Consider the following 25,304-nt stretch of genomic DNA (forward strand, 5'->3'; position numbering starts at 1 on the left):
TGTTTCTATCCTTCTCTTTACTTGTAACTATGTTGTGCTTCATGCTTAGCACTTTAGTGTGGATATTATGATGTTTTATATGTCATGAATCTTGTTTTCTCTTTTTTATGAGTATGGATTATGGATTTTAGATATTGTATGATATCTTAATTGAGATTCAATAGGAGAAACTTATTTTGAGAAATATTCCACTCATACAGTTGTATGATGTGACTTCTTTAGTAATATAGAGGAGTGTGTATGTGTAAAATGCATATTTGTCTTCCTTATTATATATATATATATATATGTATATATATATATATATGTATATATATATGTATATGTATATATATATATATGTATATGTATATGTATATATATATATATGTATATATATATATATGTACATATATATATGTATATGTATATATGTATATACATATATATATGTATATGTATATATACATATATACATATATATATATACATATATATATGTATATGTATATATGTATATATATATATGTATATATGTATATATACACATATATATATATATACATATATATATATATATACATATATACATATACATATATATATGTATATATATATATATATATATATATATATATACATACAATAAGGAAGACAATATATATTAAAGAGGTATTGTCATGCTTGAAAAGTGTGAGTTACTGTTATTTTTGATTTATGGATACTAACTTGGTGATGGGATTTATCTTTGAAAATCATATCCTGCAATAATGTTGTTAAATGATGGCCTCTTGAAGGTATTTGAATACGTTAGTATGCTTATTATAGTTGGTGAAAAGCAAAGTACCTTGTTTTATCTCTTAAATAGTCCATTAATCTGAGTAGTTGAAGAATGTAAAGGAAATTTTTTTGTTGTTATTATTTTATCTCGAGTTAAGGAAATGATTAGATCGAGATGTTTTTATTGGATGATGAATCCTATAATGAGAAGTTTAGGTATGTTGTTTGTATTTCTCCTTAAGGAAAGGTATAATTTGGTAACATTCAAATAAAGTTTCAAGACCAATGTGTCCATGTTTTCGTCCTAGCTTTGTGACTTTTAGGAGTAAGTCAAGTATTAGGGGGGAGGATGTAGTGCCCTCCCCTGATTCATCCTTTATGATAGGATGTGTTAGGTACTTATGGACCTATTTGTGTTCTTGATACTCCATGCTTCTTGTTTCACTCTTTATAGTGATATTATTTTTGATATTGGTGGATTCATTATGATTTTTATGATGAAGTTGATTCTATACTCTGGATTAATTATTGAAGTTAGGTTTATAATAAGCTTCATGATTATTCACTTTTTAGGAGATGTAGTTCATGTTTATTTCTTATGATGATTTATCTTGTGCTAACCCTAATTTAGTGTCTACATTAGATGTGAATGATGTTGATGTTATTTATTATTTTATGTATTTGCTACGATGTCTTACTATTGTGGATGTGAAAGGGACGATGTCACTTCTCTCATATGTGAGTGCCAGGATGTGATGTTGCGATTCTCTTTCACCTTCTTGTGTATCTTATGTTTATGTATATGTTGTGTATACATGTTTGGTTTTATGTAGGATGCAGGTACTAGGAATTAACTTCACCTGGTCTCATAGGTTTGAGTGTATCTTTAATCCCAGTTGTAGTTGATCAGAGATGACATAAGGCTTTACCACATTCTAAACCTAGTTGATGTCTCATCAATTTTAGTGTTTAAGCCTTAGTCATCTTGTTGGGTTCTATGTGGTCTAAGTTTGATATATTTTATTTAATTTTAAGATTTATTAATATCATATGGTTGAGGTTAATAATAAATATATTATTATATATAGCCCCTTTGTGTAATTAATAAATAATGTTATGTATATATATATATATATATATATATATATTTATATTTATTGTGAGCTTATAATAAAATATTGATGATTATTTTAAGGAATCGTATTATTTGAACATTTATTGTTATTTATGAATTTAATCATTTTATTAGTTATTTGGAGTTGAATTTGGTAATTATTATTTATTTCCCTTCTTTCGAGTGATGATGTGGGAGTGAATTTTGTGTTTGCATGGGAAGTTGTTAATTGAGTTCTCATGTAAGAGGGAAAAGATGTTGCTTTTTCTTGGTGATTTGGAGGATTTTTGAGAAGAGGGTGGTTTTGTGTTCGATTTGCTAGAAAATAAGAATGTTGTAGACATTTTGGAGAGTTTGGGGATTTTGGGTTTTCAGAAAAAAAAAAGTTTTTTTCTTGGATCTTGAAGGGGCTTTTCCTGCATGTTTGGGGGTGATTGTGGATTGCTTCTCAAATTTTTCATTGTAGCTATGATTGTGCTAGAGGAAATTGATTTGGGTTGTGGATTGATCATCGTGCGAGATTACATTCATGTGGAAGAATCTATCTTCGCGATTATTTTGTCCATTTATTTCTTGCCCAAGTTGGTAGTATTTTCTAGTTATCTGTTAATTGTGTGTGTGCGGCCTCAAATGGATTATGATGGTTGTTATCTCTGTATTCGATGTATTTTAATCATTTTGGAAATTATGTATCTCTGTTGGTATATTTTATTGATTGATTGTAAAGAGTTTGGATCTTGTTCTTAAAGAGGTTGTATTTGTTTTTGATTAAGAAAAAATAGGTTTTAAGGGACCCGAAACCTGCTTGCATTACGAAAGATAGGCAATAAAGAAACAAGACAAAACAACTGCAAAAGACCAGCACAAAAACCAACAGCTAGGACAAAAAGACAGCAAGGAGCCAACAAGAAATTGGCCTCCCAAACCCAACATTACATATCAATTGAATACTTTAATAGACTCCTCAACATTCTGAACCAGAAGCATCATCGCCTTGGCCGCTTCCCTTAGATCATTGCTCTCCTATCTCAGATGGATATCTTTCAATTTGGTCTCCATCTTAGTAGTGTTCTGCCTTGTCCTTCGCTTGGAAATCTAATGAGTGGAGCTAGAAGTTGGTACGTCTTCAATGATTACCAAATTCTTTTCCTGATTTTTCCTCTCCAAGTGATCCACTAGTGCATTCATATTCTGTGACAAAAATTTTAGGACCTGAAGATTGTGGTTCATGAAACTTTTCAGAGCCTTCTTAGTGTGGGCAACCCAGGTATTGATATTGTCTTTATCCTCCTTAGTCTGTTCTTTCAAAATTCTGATAACATCCTCCAGATGTTTCAGATCCCCTTTGATTAGGTCTTTTTCTAGCCAGTCCTCCATCTCGACTTCCTCCTCGGCTTCACTAGTTTCCATCTCCTCATTCTTTTTCTAGAATTTGTATCCTTAATCAAATTATTTATCTTATTTTCCAGATCCCTTTGTTTACTTTGCATACTGGTAATGTTGTCAACAACCCATTTCTGGAAATTGAAGGATTCCAGAGTACTGTTATGGGCAGTATTCAGAATTGTATTTGCAGAATCCCTACCCTGCTCAATGCCCACAGAGTTAGGGTTTTCTTCCTCCTTAGACAAAGCGACATTCCTATTGTCCGAGCCCATAGGGTTAGAGTGAGGGTTTTCAGAGTTTCCCCCTTCTTCCTTTTCATCAACATTCTCATCCTTCTCACTCTCCATTTTTGTCTCAATATCCTTCCCCCTTTCCTCCTCCACATCACTGTGCACATCATCTATTTCCACATTATGTATATCAACTCTCCTTTTTTTGTGGGTAGGGGCATTAGGCTGATCCTCATCTGAATTAGAGTCTTTGTAGCTCTCAAAAATATGTGCATTGGTGATCAGGGGATCATCTTTGGTAGCCCTAGCCTTATCCTTCATATATTCATAAATGAGCAATATGAGCCCCTAATGGGCTTTAGGGTAAGAATTAGGCTTTTTAGCGTGATCAGCTAGACTCTCATTCAAAGAGGTTGTATTTGTTATTGAAGCCTTGTGGATCATATTTTTTATTTTATGATTGCTAAATTATGTTGTTGGGTGAGAACACCCATTTTTGTATTTGGTTTGAGTTGGATTTTGAGTCTAGAATTTTTTTGGAGTTAGTTGATAATTTTTTTTTTGTTCTTGAGTTGTATTTTGGTCTTTGTCTCATATGTGCTAGACTGTGTAACATGTGCTGGAAAAATATACATATGCGCTAATCTATTTAGTGAATGCGTCATTCGGTGTAGTGAATGTGCCATTTTGTGTAGTGAATGTGCACCATTTAGTGTCACGTATGCGCCAAAAGAAATTGTAAAGACACTAAAATAATTTGTAAATGTGCCATAAGAAGTGTCAAATGTGCTAAAAGAGATATCAAAGGCACTGTTTCTCAGTTTTTTCATTTGTGATTGATTTTCAAAGTCTGTGTTGCTTTGGGTCAGACCGAAGGCTTATTTTAGAGTTTGTGATTTATTGTGGTAGTTTTCTAGAGGCTAATTTGATTTAATATGAGGATTTTATGTGATATTTCCTTTCTTCTTATGTATTTGATCATTTTGGTATATTGGTTGGGCAACTTGATGTTGTATGTGATCTAATTGCTGAGAAAAGTGGTATGGATCCAATGTATCAAGTTTCATGTGGAATTATGAGGTCTTTGATTATAAGATGTGGTTGTGGTAATTCATCATGAAAACCATGGATTTTATGATAATTTTTGTGGTCCTCTTGTTGCACCCTAGGTTTTAGGAGCATATTAGGAGTGGCTCTCAAGTGGGTGTTGGGGCCCTCAAGTGGATGCTAGGAGATCTCATTGAGAGTTGGTTGATTAAGTGATAACATTAAATTAAATTAATTGGGTTAGGTTTCATACATTAATAATATAACTGTTAGTGCCCCAGACATGCCTCGTGGGCTCGTATAGACAGTGGATGAGATCTCATGGCCTGGATAGCTTGTTTAGGCTCAAGATGAGATTGGGAAGGCCTGTATGGTAGATCAAATTCCTTGCCTCCATGGAAGGTTTGTTTGGTTCCGAATGTGTATAAAATGGATGCCGAGGTCTTAGACTACCAGGAAAACCCATGTTGATGGCATGTGATGAAACTCTTCCATATGTGTTTCCTAGGACCCTTTCCTTTATGATGTGTGGAAGCCTTTGGTGAGTTTGTGTCTTATGTTGAGCCTATGTTTTGTGTTGTTTAGTCTTTTATTTTGTTTCATCTTTGTGAGTATTTGTATTCCCTTGGATGTATAGGTGCCAACCTAGGTTAAGTGATGTGTGTGGGGCCTTATGTCATTCTCCAGAGAACAGGGGGTGGAACTTTTTAGTTCCTCATGGTTAGGTGGTTTGATACCTTCTTCCATTGGGATTTCCTTTTAGATGTTCATATGCGTGATTGAGGATTCTTCTTCTCTTCAGTTCCAATGATATGGGTTTATGATGCAAATGCAATCTCTGTATATGTAAAGATTGATCTATGCACTTGTAGATTCATATATCATTCATGTGGTTATCATGACATTCTATTTGTAATAGATGACTTATATTTGTAATGTATTTCATGTATGAGAAGTATTATGTAATGTAATTGTGTTTTCATATATTCATTCTATGTGGAATTGGTATTGGCTATATTATAAAAATAGTTAGATTTTATCATGTTGAATGCTTATTAGCTTAGGAACAATTGGATATTGGTGAAATAAAATGAATGTAATAACTTAATAGTGTTAGTTGTATCTCAAGATTATAGTTCTATAGTTTAGATGATAACTTTACAATGTTGTGACCAAAAACAATTCCTTTGTTCGGGAGTGGAAGTTAAAAATAGAATTCCCCTTATTGCCTGGAATAAATCTGTTCCCCTAAGGCCTCTGGTGGCTGGGTTTAAGGAACATTGGTTCTATGAACAAAGCTTTATTAGCCAAACAAATTTGGATATTCAAAGGGGAGGAAAGAGAATGTAACTCTATCTGGAAAAATAAATATCTCTATATGCAACCTTTTGAGGAAGAATTGTTTGATAACTCTTTCATTGTTGAAGGATTTACTATATTGAATGCTGTGCAATCTGCTAAAAGCTGGGCTGCTGCTGGCAGAACTTGGAACCTTGGGGATGGGAGGAGAATAAGATTTTGGGAAGATAGATGGATCCTGGATAAACCTCTAGAGGAAATTCCAATCCTTAAAGATTTGAAAGACCGGTTCAAAAGTAGGTATGAGGAAAAGGTTAGAGATTACTGGATAAATGGTAACTAGATTAATTTTAGCCAATAGTGTTTGGGGCTCAAGTTCCTTCAGATTGCTGTCTCTGCTAATATCCCTAGAGACAACAAAGATGACCGATTGATATGGAGGGAAACCCAGGATGGGATTTATTCTATTTCCTCTGCTGTGGCTATTCACAATGACCCGGTGGAAGAAATTCCTATCTAGGCTAAAGTTTGGAACAAGAAGTTAGTTCCAAAGGTCAATATATTCTTCTGGATTTTCATCCAAAATAAGGTATTAACCCTAGAAAATCTTCATAAAAGAGGTATTATTTTTCCTAATAGGTGTTCTCTTTTCTGTAAGGAAGAAGAGACGGCTTGCCACATTCTCAATCAATGTACTTTTAGCCAGGATATCTAGAAAATCATCCTAACCAGGTGGAACCTGAGCTAGGTTTTCTTGAACTCCCTTGGGGACTCTTGGCAGAAATGGCATTACCCTAATTCTAATCCTAAAATTGTGGAAAATTGGAGACTTACTTTGTCGATTGTTATCTGGAATATCTGGAAAGAGTGCAACAATAGGATTTTTAGGGATAAAAGGGCTATTCCTGAAGTGGTTGCAGATAAAATCTTTAGGAGTATTTTTGAATGCCTCTATTGCAAAAATCAGGGACTTGCTGCTAAAGATGACTTTAAAGACAGGTGGAACCTTTCTACCACTACTTCTAGCAAGGAGACTGGAAGAGAAGGTCTAGTCTAGTGCTTTCCTCCTCAAGGATGGATTAAGGCTAACTTTGATGGGGCTTCTAAAGGGAATCCGGGTAAAGCTGGATATGGGGGCATTGTCAATTATTTTGCTGGAAGTTGTCTTAAGGTGGTGGCTGGACCTCTGGGGAATCAAACTAGCCATTTTGCCAAAGCCTCTGCCACCCTGAACACCTTAAATATAGAAAAAAATCTAAATTATGATAAATTATGGCTTGAGGGAGATTCACTTAATATCATTAAGTGTTTAAAGGGGGAATCAGAGCCTTCTTGGTCTATTGAAAATATCATCATGAAAGCTAGGGAGATCATTGCAAGTTTCAAAGAAATTATTATTCAACATACTTTCAGAGAACAAAATAGTGTTACGGATTGTTTAGCGAATACTGGGGTTAACTTTGACTCCCAAATGATTTGGCACAAGGAGGATCTTAATTTAAACATTAAAGAGTTCCTTAGAAAGGACCGTTATATGGGGAGAGAAGGACAATTTAATCATGACAAGTAAAAAGTATCATTTATGCCTTGCTGGAAAGGCCATCATTACTTGGCATTGCAGTAGATCTCAACAACCTTTAATAATTTGATGCATGATTTATGGGTTACTCAGTTCAAAAACTTGAGCAACATTGGGAAAGAAGGTTTTAATTTGCAGAGAAACAGAGCAGATAGCCCATTTTCGAAGATGGGTGGAGACCTAAGGTGGGAAGAACCCGACAATATGTCAACTTGGAAAGTGATGCCAAAAGTCTGGGTGAAATTGGAGAAGGGCTCCCTCACTAGCTTCATGGAGAAGCTCGTGGACTATGACAAAGGTAGGGTTAACCTAGCTGTTTTTCAGATTTTCTAAAAACTGGTCTAATGGCTCTTTTAAAATTTATGGAGTTAAGTTTAAGCTAGACGCTGGGCTCATATCCACTGTAACCAGAATGCCCCACACTAGGCTTAATTTCTTTTGAGACCTTAAATTCTCCAACAATGCGGTCAACTTGTTCCCACAGAAAGAGAAAGAGGGTTAAAATCGGCAACGCCACTGGGGGCTACTACGAAGCTGCAAACATCAAGAAGCTATGGGGTTGGGTTCTGAATGCAATTATAGAATACATTACAGTTGAAGGCCATTTCTCCAGGGCCCACACCTACTACTTCATGCTCTTAAACCATTTCAGACATGACAAAAAGGTTTCCCTACCCTACTACCTTTTTCGGTCCCTTTCCAAGTCCCTCAATAAACATAGGAATAACCCTTCCAGCCCGATTCTCCATTGCGGGCTTCTGCTGCTCATTTATGAGCATTGCAAAACCCTCACCCTACTGGAAAATAAGAGGATTTCTGCCTCTCCGAGCAAGAGAAAGATGGAAGAGGGAGAAACCAACAAGGAGAAGGCACCCACCAGCCAAAAAAGCAAAAGTGTTCTTGGGCTAGAAATAGAGGAAATAGTTAAGGAAAGCAGCAGAATGGAGACAGATGACTCCAACAGTGAAGACAACTGGAAAGACGAGGAACTAGGTAATGAGGAAGAAAGTGGGGATAATGAGCCTGGTCATGAAAGCCCTATCCTCAGTGAATGCCCTAGTAAGGACAATAGACATTTGATGAAAGAAGTGGAACTCAAGGATAACAAGGAAACCGAAGTGAATTCCAAGAAGGAAATGAACAAAGATTTTGAGAAGGAGCTGACTAAGGACAGGGATAGCGAGGATAAGGAATGTGCTGGTAAAGGGCTTATCCTGGATAACCTCAAGAAACTCTCTGAGGTGAGAATGGATTATGATAGAAGGACCTATGAGATCCTGAAAAAACCTAGAAAAAAGGGAATAAATTCGGATGAGAAGAGGGAGGATGAAAACAGAGAGCAGATTAAATGGAAGCAGGAAATGGAGCATAAGGTAAAATCGCTGGAAGAAGGAAAAGAAGCAATGAAAAATTTGATAGGCCTTATCCCAAGTATCCTCTCTACCATCACTAAAAACCTAGAGGACATCACCAAGGTCTTTGATCATACCTACACTTTGAATCCGGTTGTGGATCTTGACCTGGAGGATGAGACCATCCAGACTAGAAGCAGTGATGCTACTGAGGTGGGCGGTACTACGAAGAGAACCAGGGCCAACGTCAAGAAAGTTGTGGCTGCTTCCGCTAAGGATCCCCCTAACCTCAAAGACAACATCAAGGAGCTCCATGAAATTAGCAACACCCTGGCAAAAGCCCTAGACAAAATCTGAATTCTGGAAGGCCTGCTGGCTTAATGGGGCTTTTTTGGGTTTTCTTTGGTTATCTGCTGGTTTTTTGTGGTTCTGATCTTTTCTGTTTCTCGTCGCTTTTGCTATTTATGCTGTTTTAGTTCTATTTGTAAAGGGTTTCGGGGCCCCTTCAAAACCTACTTTTTCCTTAATCAAAAACTTTCCAATGTTGTGTGTAATATTTTAAGTAGGGAATATCTTATGTATCTTTTCGTGGACACATTATTGGTAATGACGTTATGAACCTTAGAGGATGTATGTTAGATGTTATATTTTATTTTTGTTTGTACATTAGTGTTATGTAATCATGAAATTTTAAATGTATGTATTTCTTTTAAGAGTAATGTGATGTTGTACCTCTTTTAATTTTTTTTTTATCTCTATGATGTATATCTAGGTTGTTAGTTGGCTTAATTCTCTAGGGTTTCTTGGCTGACATTACAATAATAGTCTATTTATTCTTGTCTCTAATCTTGGGGGGAAAGAATATTATCTTTCCTCTTTCTAAGGTTTCACAATTTCCTTTATGGATTACATTTTTCATAACTTGATGTCTTTCCTTGCATGAAATTATTGGTCATGTGAGTACATGTGTGTTCCTTGGTTAGGGCCTATTCCTTGCTTGAAGTGGTACATATTTTATAAAATATCTCTCCTTAAGGAATATATGATCCTTCATCCTATTTTTTTTCCTTGTCCTCTTTCTTGGGGGGCATGGGTGGCATTTTCCTTCTCTCTCTCCTTTTTAAAGATTTCCTCTTCTTTTGTGTTGCATTTTACATAATGTGATGTCCTTTCATAGAATTATCTTTCATTTAAGTACACGTGTGTTCCTTTCTTAGCACCTATACTTTTTTTGAAAAAGTATCTCTTATGAATAATATCTCTTTGGAAGTTGTGTAATCCTTCTCTTTGTCCCTTCCCTTGGAGGGCATTTATTTTTCCTACCCTTTATAAGGATCTAATTTTCATTTGTTGAGTGGTGTTTGCTTATGATTTTATTTCATTCCTTGTGTGAAGTTGTTGTTTGCCAAAAGATGCTCTTATGCAATAGGTGTGTATCCTTGACTATAACCTCTTCTTCACTAGGCAATGTATATCTATTATAAACAAACCTCTTACTTAGGGTCAAAAGTGCGTTATCCTTCATCAAGAATCTCTTTCACTTAGCAATAAGGGAAGGTAGGAATTCTTGTTCTCCTTCCCTTCTTTTTGTAGAATATGTTATGTTTGTTCAATAAACTCCTCTTGGGGGTATATTTCTTTGAGAAAATATCTCTTCTCCTCCAAGGATTCCCCTTACACTTGTTGCAAGATATCTCTTTTTCAACTATCATATCCTTGCTTGTAAGAGTATTACCTCTTTATCTTGGATATTAAGCATTGTTGCCTTAAGGGAAATCTCCTTGGTGTTGAAGGTGGGTATTCTTGTTTATATCTTCCTTAAGACATCAACATAGGGCTATGTTGACATCTTAAGGGGGGCATACATATCATCCTCTTTGTACTATATTTTTGCATGTCTTAAATGGGGTATTCATTCTCAAAACTAGAGAAAACAAACTCTTACACAAGATGGTTCACGCCCAAAACTAGATGCATCATTTATATATGTCTTATACGAGGTTCACATTCTAAAAAATAGAGAAAATAAAATCTTACATGAGATGTCCTTAAAAGTAGGCATATATTTGTCTTATACCGGGTTGCACATACTCAAAACTAGAGCAAACAAGGTCTTACATAATATGTTCCCAAAACTAGACACACATTTACATTTCATGTCTTTCACAGGTTGTTGCATGCTTGTAACTAGAGAAAACAAACTCTTATATGAGGTGCTTAACTCCTAAAACTAGACACCAACATACACAATAGGATGAGAGGAACTAGCAAAACATAGCTAGACTATTCTGACTCTCCTCCCCAACATGGATCACCTAGAAACATATAACTAGCTCGTGAAATCCATGTCCTCTCTTTCTCTTCTTCTCAAGAATCATCTAGTAAAACACAAATGCATTTTGATATCCATGCCTCTCTCTTTTATTCTCTTCACGAGGTCATAGCTTTGCTATTTGTAGTTCATGGTTGGATGCATTCTCTTGCTCTTTTTATGTGATCGCTTATGTTATTGTGATGGAGTTTCAAGAATGATATTAGTAGTTGAGACATTTTGATTATCTAGGTCTCTTTGGATAGTTGACTTGAGGTCTTATTTTGGTTTTTATCATTTGTGTTGCATATCCTTGCATGTGATTGTGTGAGTTAAGATCCTAAGATTAGGGGCTTGGTTTGTCAAAATTTATTGATGTCTTATCTCCTCAAGATTGTGCTCCTATTTTCTCTTCTCTTTCATCTAATTTATCGTGAGTATTTGTGTAGGTCCATATGCCTATTAAAATGGGGGCTAAATATAGCATCATAAATTATCACTAGTCCAATTTACACCTCATGATTGTGCCCCTATTTTAGAGTGTCCTATCCTCATCCTCTTCCTAGGTTATTTTGTGCTTATTCTCTAGCTTTGAGGCCATGGACAATCTTTTTTGGGTCCTACCATGGGATACCCACCCTCTTTCAACATTGTTTTGGTCTTGATTGTGGTGGGACCAAGGCGTGGAACACCCTAGTCTAGACCATGGTACCCCAAAATGCCATGGTCCCGCTCATTCTGACCCTAATTTGAAATAGAATAGGAGCTATATCTAATCAATAATATTTGATCCCCATGTCTCCACATGAACATTGGGGGTTGGCATAATCGATAATTTTATTGGAAACCCCTATATAAAGTCTTCATATCATATATTTTGAATCAATAATCTATCCCCATTATTCGTGTAGCTGTGAAACATTCATTATCAAGAATTTTTTATAGATCTTCAAGGTTGTATATTCATCATCAAGCATTGTGGATAAAAGTCATGTCAGATTTTATGCAAGCATGTATGTGTGACTAGGGTTTTGTCATGTTCATTCCATTTCATACAATATTTATGGTTACATTCAAAGACCATTGCATCCTCAACAACATTTGCAGATCCAAGTTATATTTCCTTAAATAATTATTTTAGTATTTGCATTGAATTCAAGGTTGATTCCAAACCAAGGTTTGACATAAGTAAACCCATATTCCCAACATATTTCCCCTTCTCTCTATCTGTAGGAACAGGTAAAAAGCTGTAATTGGGAGGATCAAAATAATTCATAGAGAGAAATAGGTTTAGATTTTGATGATAGAAAATTTGGAGGACCATGGGGAATTGATACTACTCGGTCTTGAAAAATCAAATCAAACCTCTAGGAATAGATCTAAAACATATTATTTTTCTTAGATCTAGGTTGGTGGCTCTGTGCGACATCTACAACTCATTGTTTTTGTCAATTGACATAAAAAATTCCTTGTTTTACCCTAACTTCAGCATTTTCACAAATAAACTCAAACCCTAAACCAATGAATCTAATCATAAATCTCATCCCTTTCCTTAATTGGATTTAGACTAGATCTATTAGGTTCTCTCCTTTTTCAATATATTGGTTAATTTGGTTAATTAGTGGTCTAATCTTACTTGTTGAAACCCTAGTTCCAAATTTCACCTCTACAGTATGATTCAAAAAACCATACCCTATGTGAATGCCCATTGAATGTGTGATTTAATATTTTGTTTAAAATTATAGTTTTTCACAATTTAATTTGAAAATATACTTATATAATTTTACAAATAAATTTAAATTCTCAATAATAAATGAGGATATATTTAAATATTTGTTTGGGTTTGTGTGAAATTATAATTAAATATAGCCATTTGGAAAAATAAAATAAAATATGTTATTTTATTTTGAAACTAAAAAAAAAGGTGAATAGACAAAAGCATGTTTTGTTTTCATAATTTCATTTTAGGAGGAAATTTTTGGGTTCAAGAACACTCTTCTTGACAATTGGGTGTTTTGATGTCTGATAGAGTGTTTTTAGGAAAAAAAATATAGTTATTGAAGCATCAAAATAGGATTTTAAAGGGGACATGTTTGGGTGTAGACCTATAGAGTGTTTTTAAAGAACTCTTCGTTTCAAATTTTGGCTAAAATTGAGGTATTTAGTTGATTTATTTTCCTTTTCTCATTGTTTTTCATTTTGAAAGGTCAAAATAGGATTAAGGGACCGTCATAACGTCCCAGTGCATTTTATTTTGTGAATTTTAGTTATATATAATTAAATTTGTTAAAAAAGTAAGAATTTTCTCCCAAACATTATAATTCCCATTCTGTTTGGATTGAATAAATATTTAACTTTATGATTTATAATTGGTGTTAAGAACCTTTGGTGCCAAATGGTATTGTTATGCTTTTTAAATTTAAATTTTTTAAATTTGATAAAATTCCAAGCTATTTTCAATTGTGCTTTGAGAAAATGTCTAGCTTTTGGTTAATTGGAAAGTTGGAAAATTTGAACCTTTTGGATGAGAAGGTGTAATTTATAAAATATTAAAGTAATCCTATTGGAAAAAATGTTGGAAAATTCATTACAAAATGTGAATTGTGCATTGTTTTTTGCGGCACATTCATTGGTGAATGTGATGACCTTAGGACATAGGTATTGAAGAGAGTTATGGGAGTGTCTCCCAATGTGTCCCTATGCCCAAAGTGGAAATATAAATGCAATAATGGGTGTGGAGTCTTCTAATAAAGTGAAAATTAATGAAACACATGTAATTATTAACAAAGATAATGGATGCCTACTCTCATGTCTTGAGTGCTCAAATAGACTAAAGATGTTTGTGAAGACATGCTCATTAATGCAAGAATTATATTTGTAAGATCAATTATCCTTGTTCATATGAGATGAGTATTTGGTTCCACATGATGCTATATTAGTGACCTTTTTTATGACACTCCTTAACTTTCTCTCTATCATAAAGTCCTAGAGTAGTTTCAGTAACACCTAGAAGATGACGTACTCATTTTTTGTGGGTGTTGAATTTATTTCATAATACTTCATGCTTGGATGTCATGTATTATTCATACTTCATTGTCATGTATTATTCATACTTGGATGTGTGTATATTCTTCTCCTCATGTGTCTTGAATGTGTGTGTGTTTGGACCTTGTGATTGTCTCCTAGTACGAGAGAGTGAATATTTTAATTCCATGAGGTTGGGTGGCATGACAACAATTGTTGGGGTTCATAGGATTGTGGATTGAATTTGTGCAATGGATCCTTCTCTTCATGAATTTATTTTATGTACTTTAGATAGTTTCATTTAAATACAAATTATATATTGAAAAGACAATTGAGTCCTCATATGTTGTCATTGTTATATTATTTCTTGGACATATCTTTGAGATGGATTGCAATTGGATGGTGTATGATAGTGAATCAAAATTGAATTACATTACTCAATGTCAGAGCCAAACGTGATCAATTTTTGGTTTTCTCAATGCTGATGTATAAATGGGATAAAATAAATGTAATAATATTTAATTTGGATTTAAAATGAATGTAAGTGTCTTGGAGCGGTCTTCGGTAGTGTTGTCAACCTATAGTATTATCATATTAGATGAATGTCTATATAGTGTTGGATTGTTTAGGGCCACTTGGAGCCTCTTGTGAGGGCTTGGAAAGTGTTGTAAAAGTCACAAAGTGTTGTATCTTATTGATATTGAGAACCTTCCAACCATGTACCTACATCAACCCATCCAAAATCCCTTCATATCATTTCTATCCATCTGTGAGTCCCATTCCCATTGTAGTACCCTTCCTTGATCAAACTCTTTTTGTATTTATGTTTGACTTTAGTTGACTGTTTAGTGGATACATTATTTTTTATTGATTCAGACTTTATGCGATGTTATTTCATGCTTTATCTGGATATGCAGTGTATGCTTTCATGCACTATTTCATTACTTATGTTTAATGAGTTTTTTAATGGATTACTGACATGGACTGACACATTTACTTCATATGTGTGATGTGCTATTTATATGTTTCATGTTTGCATGTGTATGGGATGCAAGGGGATGATTTTACTTCACTCACTCTGGTGAGACAAGGAACGCCATGATTCTCCTTCATCGGTGTGCGTGCCGTATCTATTTATATATTTGTCTATATGCATGCATGATTTGTTGATGCAAGAAATTGTAGGTACAAGTACTGCGTAGTTATGGGGTATTAACTCCACCTGGTTTCATAGGTCTGAGCGTGCCTTAAATGTACGATGGAGTGGAGGAGATAGTTATTGGACCCTAACTTGACCCACAGTTACACTCGTGTGAGTGTTGTCAATTAGTCATCTTTTCTCGGTTGACTGGTATGCGAGTCAGAGTGCTTTAGTGTTTTTCATCTTGTGAGTCGTTGTTTGATCATTCCTCATTTTGCATACTTCCAATTATTTGAATAGTCATTTAATTGAGTGAATGATGCTATTTTTGTGTTGGCATAATTAGTTAATTATTATGCTCTTGAGATTATTGATTTAATTAAACAAAGGAGTTGCTAGAATTAAATGGTTAAATTAGCTTATTTTATTTATGTTAAAGTTGTATTATTATATTGGGGAAAGAAATAAGTAATTGCCTTGCCATTTAAATTTTAAATGCTTATGTTGAAAGAAGTCTCATGGAAATAGAAAATGAAATAAATAAAAGCTTTTCCCTTTTACCTTTCCATTTGACTTTTGTATTTTATTTTGTTGGAAAAGAATTGTTTATGGAAAAAGGTAAATCTGATTGCTTTTATTTTTTAAATAGTTTATTCTGATTGGTGGAGAAAACTTTTAACCTAGGAAGTTTAGGTTGAAATATATTTTCCCCATATATTCCTGGGAGTTCACAGGAAGAGAGAGACAGATTTTGAAGGTATAAGTATTAAACTTCATCGCATATTAATAAGTTTATTAAAGTTATTGTTAATATTTATATCTATATATATATATATATTCATATATATATGTAAATATAGATTTATTTTTATTTAGCTTGTAAATCAAGGCTTGGGAAATTAAATCAAATTGTTAAATTTGGGTGTAATTTGGGAAATAGATTATATGTTTAACATAATTCATATTTTTATTTGGTTGAATATTTAATATGGATTTTATTACTTGTTGGAATATTGAATTGAAAATTATATAGAAATGAATGACGTTTTTGAATGATGCATTAAATGAAAGGTGTTTTTATTTAATTTTCAATCAATGAATTTGCAAGTGTTTATGATGCTGACTTTCTCAAAGATTGTCTGAGTGCGGACTTAGTGAAATTAGCTTTCCTTGCAAAGAGTATTATTTATGGTTATTTCTCGTCCTTGATTGAGTCATCCTGTTGTGGTGTATTTGGTAACTTTTGATCAAGTGATATATGATGACCTCTTTGTCTTAACCATGTAGTGTCTTTCCTTATGGTTAACCAAGAGTTAGTATGTCTTTGTTTTGACCACTTGTTTTTGGATAGTGGTGTTATGGTTGTCTGTTTCGTCATACGGTCCTCGTGGAATGACCATGTTTTTTTAGTGTCCTTTGAGAGACTGGCTTTCGAGTGGGGGTCGCACCCGAAGTGGATGGCAGGATAACCCCTCAAAAGTCAGTTAATAAGTGATAACCTAATAATTGATTAGGGGGTGGGTAGTCTATAACATTATATAAGATATTGTACCCCGCGCATAGTTGAGTGCTCGTATAGGTTCAAGATGTAGTGGGAAGGCCTGGAATGGCAAACTGACCACCTTATCTTCACGAAGGGTTGGTAGGGTTTGCATGAGACTTAGATGGAGCCGGAGGTTCAGGAAAGGTTACAGGGATAACCCAAGATGGGGGCCGCGACCTATGGAGGCCTACCAAGGTAACCATCATAAGCTATGCGATGACACTGTCTCTTGAGGGTCAATTATGTATTGTGGTGCTGAGTCACTTGTGTATTGTGATGTCAAGTCATTTGAGTATTGTGATGTTGAGTCACTTGAAATATTGTTGTTGTAGTGTACTATCATGGAGTCATATTGTTCTGTCAACCATGTCATGCTTTTTCTTGCTTGAGGATCCTCTACTATCTCCTAGCATGATGGGGTGATTCCATTTTGGGGATTACATGGTCGGGTGGTAGTGCACTTCCCATCAGGTATTCTTGTTTGTTCCTTCATGCGAGGATTGACTTCATAGGTGTTCTTGTGGTTCATGACTCATGTTTTTGATATTAAAAACACCCAAAAAACAAGGGGGTTGACCCATAGGAACAACAAGGAAAACAGTGGCAGAACCACTGTCCACATAATATTAGCAGAGTTACAACCCTTTACCTCTATCAAAAACTATGATCATTCTATGTAAGTTTAGCAGATATAAAGTAGTATTAAACAATGTTTTAGATATATGACACACAAGGCAATAAACATAAAAGTTCAAATAAAAACATAAGCTAATGCTATCCGCCCACAGGCTACTAAGAGTAGACAAAAAACCATCCTTCCACGACATAGAGAAATCATTTATTTTTCCCATGGCTCCTCTTGGGGAGGAGCTTTCTTGCCCATTCCTTGGTGAGGAATTTGAATAGGGCCTTTTAGTCCTCGTTGTCCTTGCCTTTACCTTTGGAAGCACTTTCCTGCATGAGGCACAAAGTGGTAGCTGAACAACGCATCACATTCAACGCGAATTTAGAAACATCATGCATTTTGGTTTCCATTGCCTCCAGTCTACTGGTGATATCTTGCACATTATCAGACAAGGCCTCCACTTTTTTCCCTAGTTCTGCCAGGTTGTTGTCATCCTCCTCTTTTATGCTACTCACCTCCTCCACAACCATCAATTTTTCCAACCTGAAAGTTGGGGAGGGGGAATTTGTAGGCTCCAGACTCTTAGAAGTTGTGGGGCTTTTGGAAGCATGGGTGGAACTAATAGAGTGTGGGGTCAGGTTAGAGTGGGATAGAACCACATTATTAGTTGGGCTTGATTTCCCAATGTCTTGTGAGGAGGAGGGGTCTCTCAGAGGTTTTTCCAAGGGTTTAGAGGCCAGTCTGCTTGAGCAGCGAGGGGTGTTGGCCTCATTAGTGATTTCTATGTCAGAATCAATCTCCTAGATTCTGACTTTCTTGGGGGTTCTGACCTCTTCAGGGGAGTGCTTTTTTATTTTTCTTGCTGCAAGAGCCAATTTCTGGGAGCCAAGGGGAGCTAGCACTAAGTTTAATAGTAGGATAGGTAGAAGGACTGGTATTAGTCACATTCTGGATAGAGATAGAATAGGGCAGGTAGAGGGAGAGGTGGAAATTGTAAAGGAAAAGGATGAGGCCCTGGTGAAGGATCGTGAAATATTTACCCTTTTTCTTGGCCTCGACAATATCTTTGACATTAGCATCTAGAAAATGCAGCAAGAAAAATAGAATGGAAATATTGTCCTTATTTCTCAGATGGTTAAGGAGAGGGAGATGGTAGCAATAGAAGATTCCATACGTTCCCTCCAGTGTGAAGTATTTCATCACAATGTAATAGACCTGATCCCACGAAGAAGGGAGCTCCTCTCAGTTGAATCCGCCCACCTTCTTCACAGGGTTTTCGCCATCTCGGAAGAACTGGTTTAGGCTGGTGGTATCCGCAATACGACTCTGCTTTTTCCATTTTCTTCCCTCCATAGAAAGACCCATTGCCTGTGCAATAACCTCTTCATTAATTTTGAAAGAGATACCCCCCATGATAACTCTTCTGTCTTCCTAGGAATTGACAAATTGCTTGGAAAGTCTTTCATCGTTCCCCTTCATGCTTTCCATAAATTTATCAATACTGCTCTTCGAACAGACAAACCATACCATTGGCTTAGCTTTAAAATAATTAACTTTATCGGGTTCCAGTCTACCTATCCCCCCCATTTTTGTTTCTTCCAATTTAATAGAGTAAATGTGAGACCTTCTAGTAGAATTGTAGAGTTGAAGCAGGGCTAAAGCAAAGTTGTAATAAAATCTGCACCGAACTTGAGATAAGAGCACGTAATAATCGGTGTGATTATTACATGTTCGAGTAGATATCAAAATTAGGAAATGTACTAGAAACGTGCGGACCTTCAATCCAACCATTATTATTTGACCTATCCCTTCTATTGCCTTTATCACTGCCAGTTGGCTCCATCCAGGTAATAATTAGGGAATACTCATTCCCGATATTAGTACTGTCATCATAAAACCATCTGTTGTGAGGGTGGTGACAAGGCCTACCATGGCTACGTGGTAGCCTGGGCCCATGATGGGCGGGATTCCCATCCCAAGTTAAAATTTGAAAATTGGCTCTCTTCATTTGAAAAAGGTTAAACAAATTCCTCATTGGACTTGGGTTTTTTCCCTCTCCAAGATCACCTTGGTGGTTGGTGGTAGCAGACTGGGGTCCCTCGAGCATCGTAAGCCATTCTATAGCCTTCCCACCACCGCCATGGAGTCAGCAGCCGCATTCCCTTCTCTAAAGACAAGTCAGATGTTGAAGCCATCTAGATTAGCCAAAAGGGTCTTGACATCCCTCAAAATGCACTCAACTCTCCATCCAGTAGTAGATCTCCCCCTCACCATTTCCACAATAATCTGTGAGTCTCCTTCAATTTCATGCTGTTTAATTCCTATGGAATTGGCAAATTTCAGACCCGATAGGAGGGCCATTCCCTCTGCTTGTGTGACAGTATTATTCTTTAGATTGCCTGCATAGGCTGCCACAATGTTCCCCAAGTGGTCGTGGATGGTTCCACCCCCCGTCTGGCAGACATTTTGGGTGGAACCATCAAAGTTCAGTTTAAACCAGTGGAGTTTTGGGGTTAACCATTTGGTCAATCTCCTTCTATTTTTGGCACTGTTGTTGAATATTTCAAACTCTAGGGGGAGCTTCCAACTTTTAGCAATTTTTTTCTCCAACCAATTAGGAGGATTGGGGGGGGGGTTTCCACTTTGTCACTAATATATTTTCTGAAATCATCTTGAAGCAATTGTGTGAGACAATTTCATGAGGGGTTTCAGTATCTCTAAAGATTTTGTTGTTTCTCTCTTTCCATAACACCCAATAGATGTGTGGCGGTATTTGCCTCCATAGTTGGAGGATGAGGGGGCGGTGGGAGGGGGGATTCCATTCATAAACAAACTGCTTAATGTCATTCTGAAAGACCCAATGGAGACCACATTTCTCAAGGGTTTTATTCCACATATGTTTAGCAAAGGGTAGAGGATGAATAGGTGGTCAATAGTTTCCTCATCAACTTTACATAAGATGCATCTATTGGGGAGTTGGAAGCCCCTCTTTTTTAGGTTGTCCAAGGTTAGGGTTTTTCCATGTTAGAGACCACCAAAAGAAGTTGATTTTGGGGATTAGTTGGGAGTTCCATATCTTCTTCCAACACTCAACATTAGCAGGGGGTCTCAAGAGCTATCTATAAGCAGATTTGACCGATAAAGTGCCCGATTGGGTCTCTTTCCAAATGAATCTATCTTCGTGAGGGTCCAAAGGGATTCTAATCTCCAGGATAATATTTTATAGATCTCGAGCCATGGGTAGTAGGTTGGGCATGTTGAGGAAGAAATGGACAATGTTCTTCCATCCTTTCCTTCCCGGTTCCATATAATCAACAATATAATCCCCCAGGCATTCCTTTAGGTGGTGCATGATTTGGTGGAAGCGAGTGTTAGCCAAGGGCCTGTCCTCCACCCAAAAGTCTTCCCAGAATCTAACCTTCCTGCCATTTCCAATTTGCCATTTCAAACCTTCTCTTATTATCAATCTTCTTTTTAGGATGTTATTCCATAGCTTAGATCCTTGGGGAAGGTCTCCCGTACTCAAATTGTAATAGAATTGCTCCCAATCCAAATACTTTGCTCTGATAATGTTACACCAGTCCGCCTCACCTTTAGCCAAGGTCCAACAAATTTTTGCCATTAATGCCTTATTCAAGGCATTTATCTTTCTTATACCCAGACCACCCATGGAATGGGTAAGCACACATTTTCCCAACTGACCAAAGCAAGACATTTTTTCTTCTCCAATCTTGTCCATAGGAAGGTTCTTTGGATTTTCTCAAGTTTTTCCCCCATGGCTCTAGATATTTTAAATATGGACTGGAAGTACACCAGAATTCCTTGTAGGGAAGCCGCGTGGAGTTGGAGCTTGCCCGCGCTACTAAGGAATTTTCCTTTCCATCTAGCAAGCTTCTTTTGCATCCGCTCAAGGATAGTGTTCTAGAAAGTGGGCATGACTTCTTTGACTGTGAGGGGGAGACCAAGGTAAGTCCCTGGAAGAGAAGCAATCTTGCATCTTAGAATCGAGATAATTCTGAGTTGGAGGTCATTAGGGGTGTTGAAAAAGAAGAGAGTACTCTTCTCATAATTGATACCTTGCCCCAAGGCCTTGGTGTAGTCAACCAGTAAGTTCTTCCACTGTTTGGCCTCCATGACGGATGACTTACCAAATAGAAAGGTGTCATCAACAAATTGTTGAATATTAGAGGGGGGGAGCATCAAAGCAACTTTGAATCCTTGAAGTCTACCATTGGTTACTAGATCAGCCACATTTATACTCAAGACTTCAGCAATCATGATGAAAAGATAAGGTGATAGAGGGTCACCTTGCTGGATACCTTTTTCAGCTTTGAAATATCCCCTAGGAGTCCCATTAATCAGGACCGAGAACTAAACCGTGAACTAACATACTCCCGTATCATATCCACAACCTTTTGGTTGAAGCCAAGCTTTAAGAGAGTTTTGAATAAAAAATACCAGTTAACTTTATCGTACGCTTTTGAGATATCCAGTTTGAAAGCCATACCTGGGATTCTGCTCCTATCCATGGAGTGAATTATTTTATGGGTGGCAATGGTAGCATCCAAATTTTGACGACTCGGGAAAAAACCTTTCTAGGATGGGTTGATAAAATTTTCCAAGAGGGGTTTAATTTTATTCATGAGGACCTTGGAAATTATCTTGTATATGGTATTGCAGAGACTTATGGGTCAGAAATCCTTCATGCAATTGGGGTTTGCAGTCTTAGGGACAAGAACAATGTAAGTGTTGTTGATTTTTTTTAGTAATTTACCCATCTTGAAGAAATATTTCACATCTTTTGTAACATCATAATTAACAATGTCCCAATAATCTTGAAAGAATGCTGAGGGTAATCCATCCGGGCCCGGGGTCTTATAAGCACCCTATTACCTATTTTCGCTACAAGCTCAATATACGTCAGAAGGAGAAACAAGTGCTAAGTATGAAAATAATACATGTTTTTGTCTAACTTATTTTCTTCATGTGCAGACACAGGGAAAATAACTTTTTGTTCATTGAATTATAGAATGTGGGGTAAAATGTGGCTCCCATGAGGGTTGAGCCCATCATGCTAAGGGAGATAGTTGTTTCTTTACAGTTTTTTGAATTTTTGCCTTATCGGCAAGACCTACCTCGATGACTTGATAAGAAGTGTAGAGCGTGAAATGTTGTCATCGGCTATTAGAAGGATCTATCTTAGGTTCTCCCGATTACCCGATGGAAAGGCCCAGGCGTAGTCCATGTATTCCACATTGGCCGTGGGGAGGAGCATTTCAGTATTTAAAGGAAAAGTCCCACACATATTAAGTGTCAAAGTTTACTGTCTTTTGGCAAGTTGCAACTCAGCGTTGGTGGGCCCCTTGCGTGCACGCGTGTCTCAAAGCAGCCAAATTTTGTATTAAAAGGGTAAATTAATAGGTGTGCAAGTTGCAAAGGATCTGATGCCCTGTTATCACTGTTTTGAAAATTGGGTATTCTTGTCCCATAATCGACTAAAATCTGCAAAGTTGTGCTTGGCATAACCTTGTTGCCTTTGAGTTTTTTTTGGGTTAAAGAGGGTTTAAGGTTTTTAAAAAATTTAACCCTTACTATGTTTTGAAAACCATTACATTCTATTCTTGTGTTACTTTTTCCACTTAAGTGGAAGGGTCGGTCCATCATGAAAGTGTCCCCCCCTTTAGGTTTTCCCTAGGCGGTCTTTTGAATATTTTCAATTTTTACGCCTTTACCTATGTCTTGTTTTAATCATTGTCGGGCTTTTTAATAATTGTGCAAGTCAAAGTTGATCCTGTAGTGTGCGTTGTTTCACTGGGCGAAGATGCCTGTAGTTTAGCTTTCATGAAGTGGCAAAAAGGGTAAACGGGCTCGGCCAAAGGATTGTTCGTTAGGTAAAAGGAATGCATTTTGTATTGGATCCAATGGCTCGTGTTGCTTTGCTAGCCCAAGATGCATGTGATTTATTTTCTGTGAAATAGTGAAAGAGTTGGTGGGTCCCGGAGGTAAGCGGTTTCTTTGGTTAAAGGAAAATCAATGTGGAGTTGATCCAACGGTGCACGTAGATTCGCAGCTAAAAGATGTCCATGTTTTACCTTTCGAGAAGTAGCGAAAAGGTGGAGGGCCCAGGCAAGGTGGTCACAAAAAGGTTAACAGGCGAGTAGTTTCCAAAGATCTAACGATTGTCATTGCTTCATGAAGAAGAGTTGCATGAGGTTTAAAGTCTGCGAAGTAGCGAAAGGGTTGGTGGGCCCAAAGGATAAGCAGGTCATGGTTTTAAAGAGCGATCAAGTGGTAATTGATCGGATGACCCATGTTGATTCGCAACATCCAATCAAACAAAATTTGCCATTCGTGAAGTAGAAAAATGACATAGCAGTCACATAGTGTATGACATGGCAGGACAGGTGGGTCGCTTGGTCAGGAGAAATGATGGCTTGTCAGATGCATGTGGTTCCAAAGGATTGCTTGAGGGCCTGCTTTGATTTAACTGATGATGGTGTTGAAACCCATGGTGAAATAGAACACATGGTAGTCCTAGAATGGAGCTCGATGAAGTTCTTGAGTGAATAGGAGACTAACACGTAAGATTCATTCGCCGGTGATGAAACAAAGCAAGTTGTTTCCAAGCCGAGGGCCCACTTTAAAGGTTTGAGTGTGTTAAATGGTGAACATCTTGAGGTGGATCCAACGATGGGCGTTGTTTCATAGCCTGAAGATGCAGGGTGGTTAGCTTTCATGAAGTGGCGAAAACTGCTAGCAGTGATGGTTGTGCGCGATTAGTAGAAAAGATTGGTGGTCATCGTAAGCAGTAAAGATCGTGTGAGTGGTAATTGATTGGACGACCTGCGTTGTTTCACGCGATCGTAGTGCACAAGGTTTAGCATTCGTGAAGTAGTGAAAAGAAGGTGGGGCCCATTACTAATATAGAAGGACCAAAAGAAGTAAAGGCAGTGCAAGTTTCCAAGGATCCGACAAACATCGTTGCTTTACGAAGGAAAGGTGCGAGGGTTTTAAACTCCGTGAAATGGCGAAACAACAAAATAGGGAAATACTCAGAAAACTTGTGATCCATTGGAGCCCATTTTTTTGAATTTGATTTGCGAATTCAATTCTGAGTTGATGGCCGAAGCATGCGGGATTAATATCTTAATTCAATGCCAAGTTGCCGTATTAAGGTCCACATCAATTGAATATTGGCACCATTTCGATGAGTTTGTTGTAGAGGAGCTGGTGCAGAGCGAATTTGTTCAGGAGAGTAACAGGTTTTTTGTGTCTTGCTTGCTAGTTACAGTTTGAAAATTGGTGCTTTACTATGTGCTTGCCTTATCGGAGTTTTTTTTGAATCTCAATTGATATAATTGCATTAACGGGATGACATCAAGAAGGGAGTTCACAGGGAAGGTAAATTATCAAGATAGAAACATATATGATGACTTCCTAGAACAATTGACCATGTCCTCGAATGCTGCAGCCAAAATCAAAGAATTGATTCCTAAAGCCCCCCGTCTAAGGATTGGAGACGGTTTGTATGACAAAGGTAGATGGTTAAGGGATTCACAAATAGGGATTTCAGGGCTAGGTCTTTTTAAAGTGGGATTCGGTCAGAGACATGCCAGTGCCCCAATGAATAGCATATGGGACCTAGACATGGGGAAGCTCATAGTCCCTAGGGTTTTTTATGGATGTAGACTTACTAACCCAGATTGCACACAATTATGATCCTATTGCTAGATGTGTGAGGAATGTCAATGGAGGAGCCTTGGTAGAGATCAATGATGATGAATTCAGGAATTTTTTTAAGCTTAGTGAGACATCAAATTTATTAGAGCCTATTGATTTTGAAACATTGGCTCAGGTTTATGATGTGCAAAAAGATCACCTTAGGAGTGGCCCT

The sequence above is a fragment of the Cryptomeria japonica genome, chromosome 6 (assembly GCF_030272615.1).
Source record: "Cryptomeria japonica chromosome 6, Sugi_1.0, whole genome shotgun sequence".
NCBI lineage: Eukaryota > Viridiplantae > Streptophyta > Pinopsida > Cupressales > Cupressaceae > Cryptomeria > Cryptomeria japonica.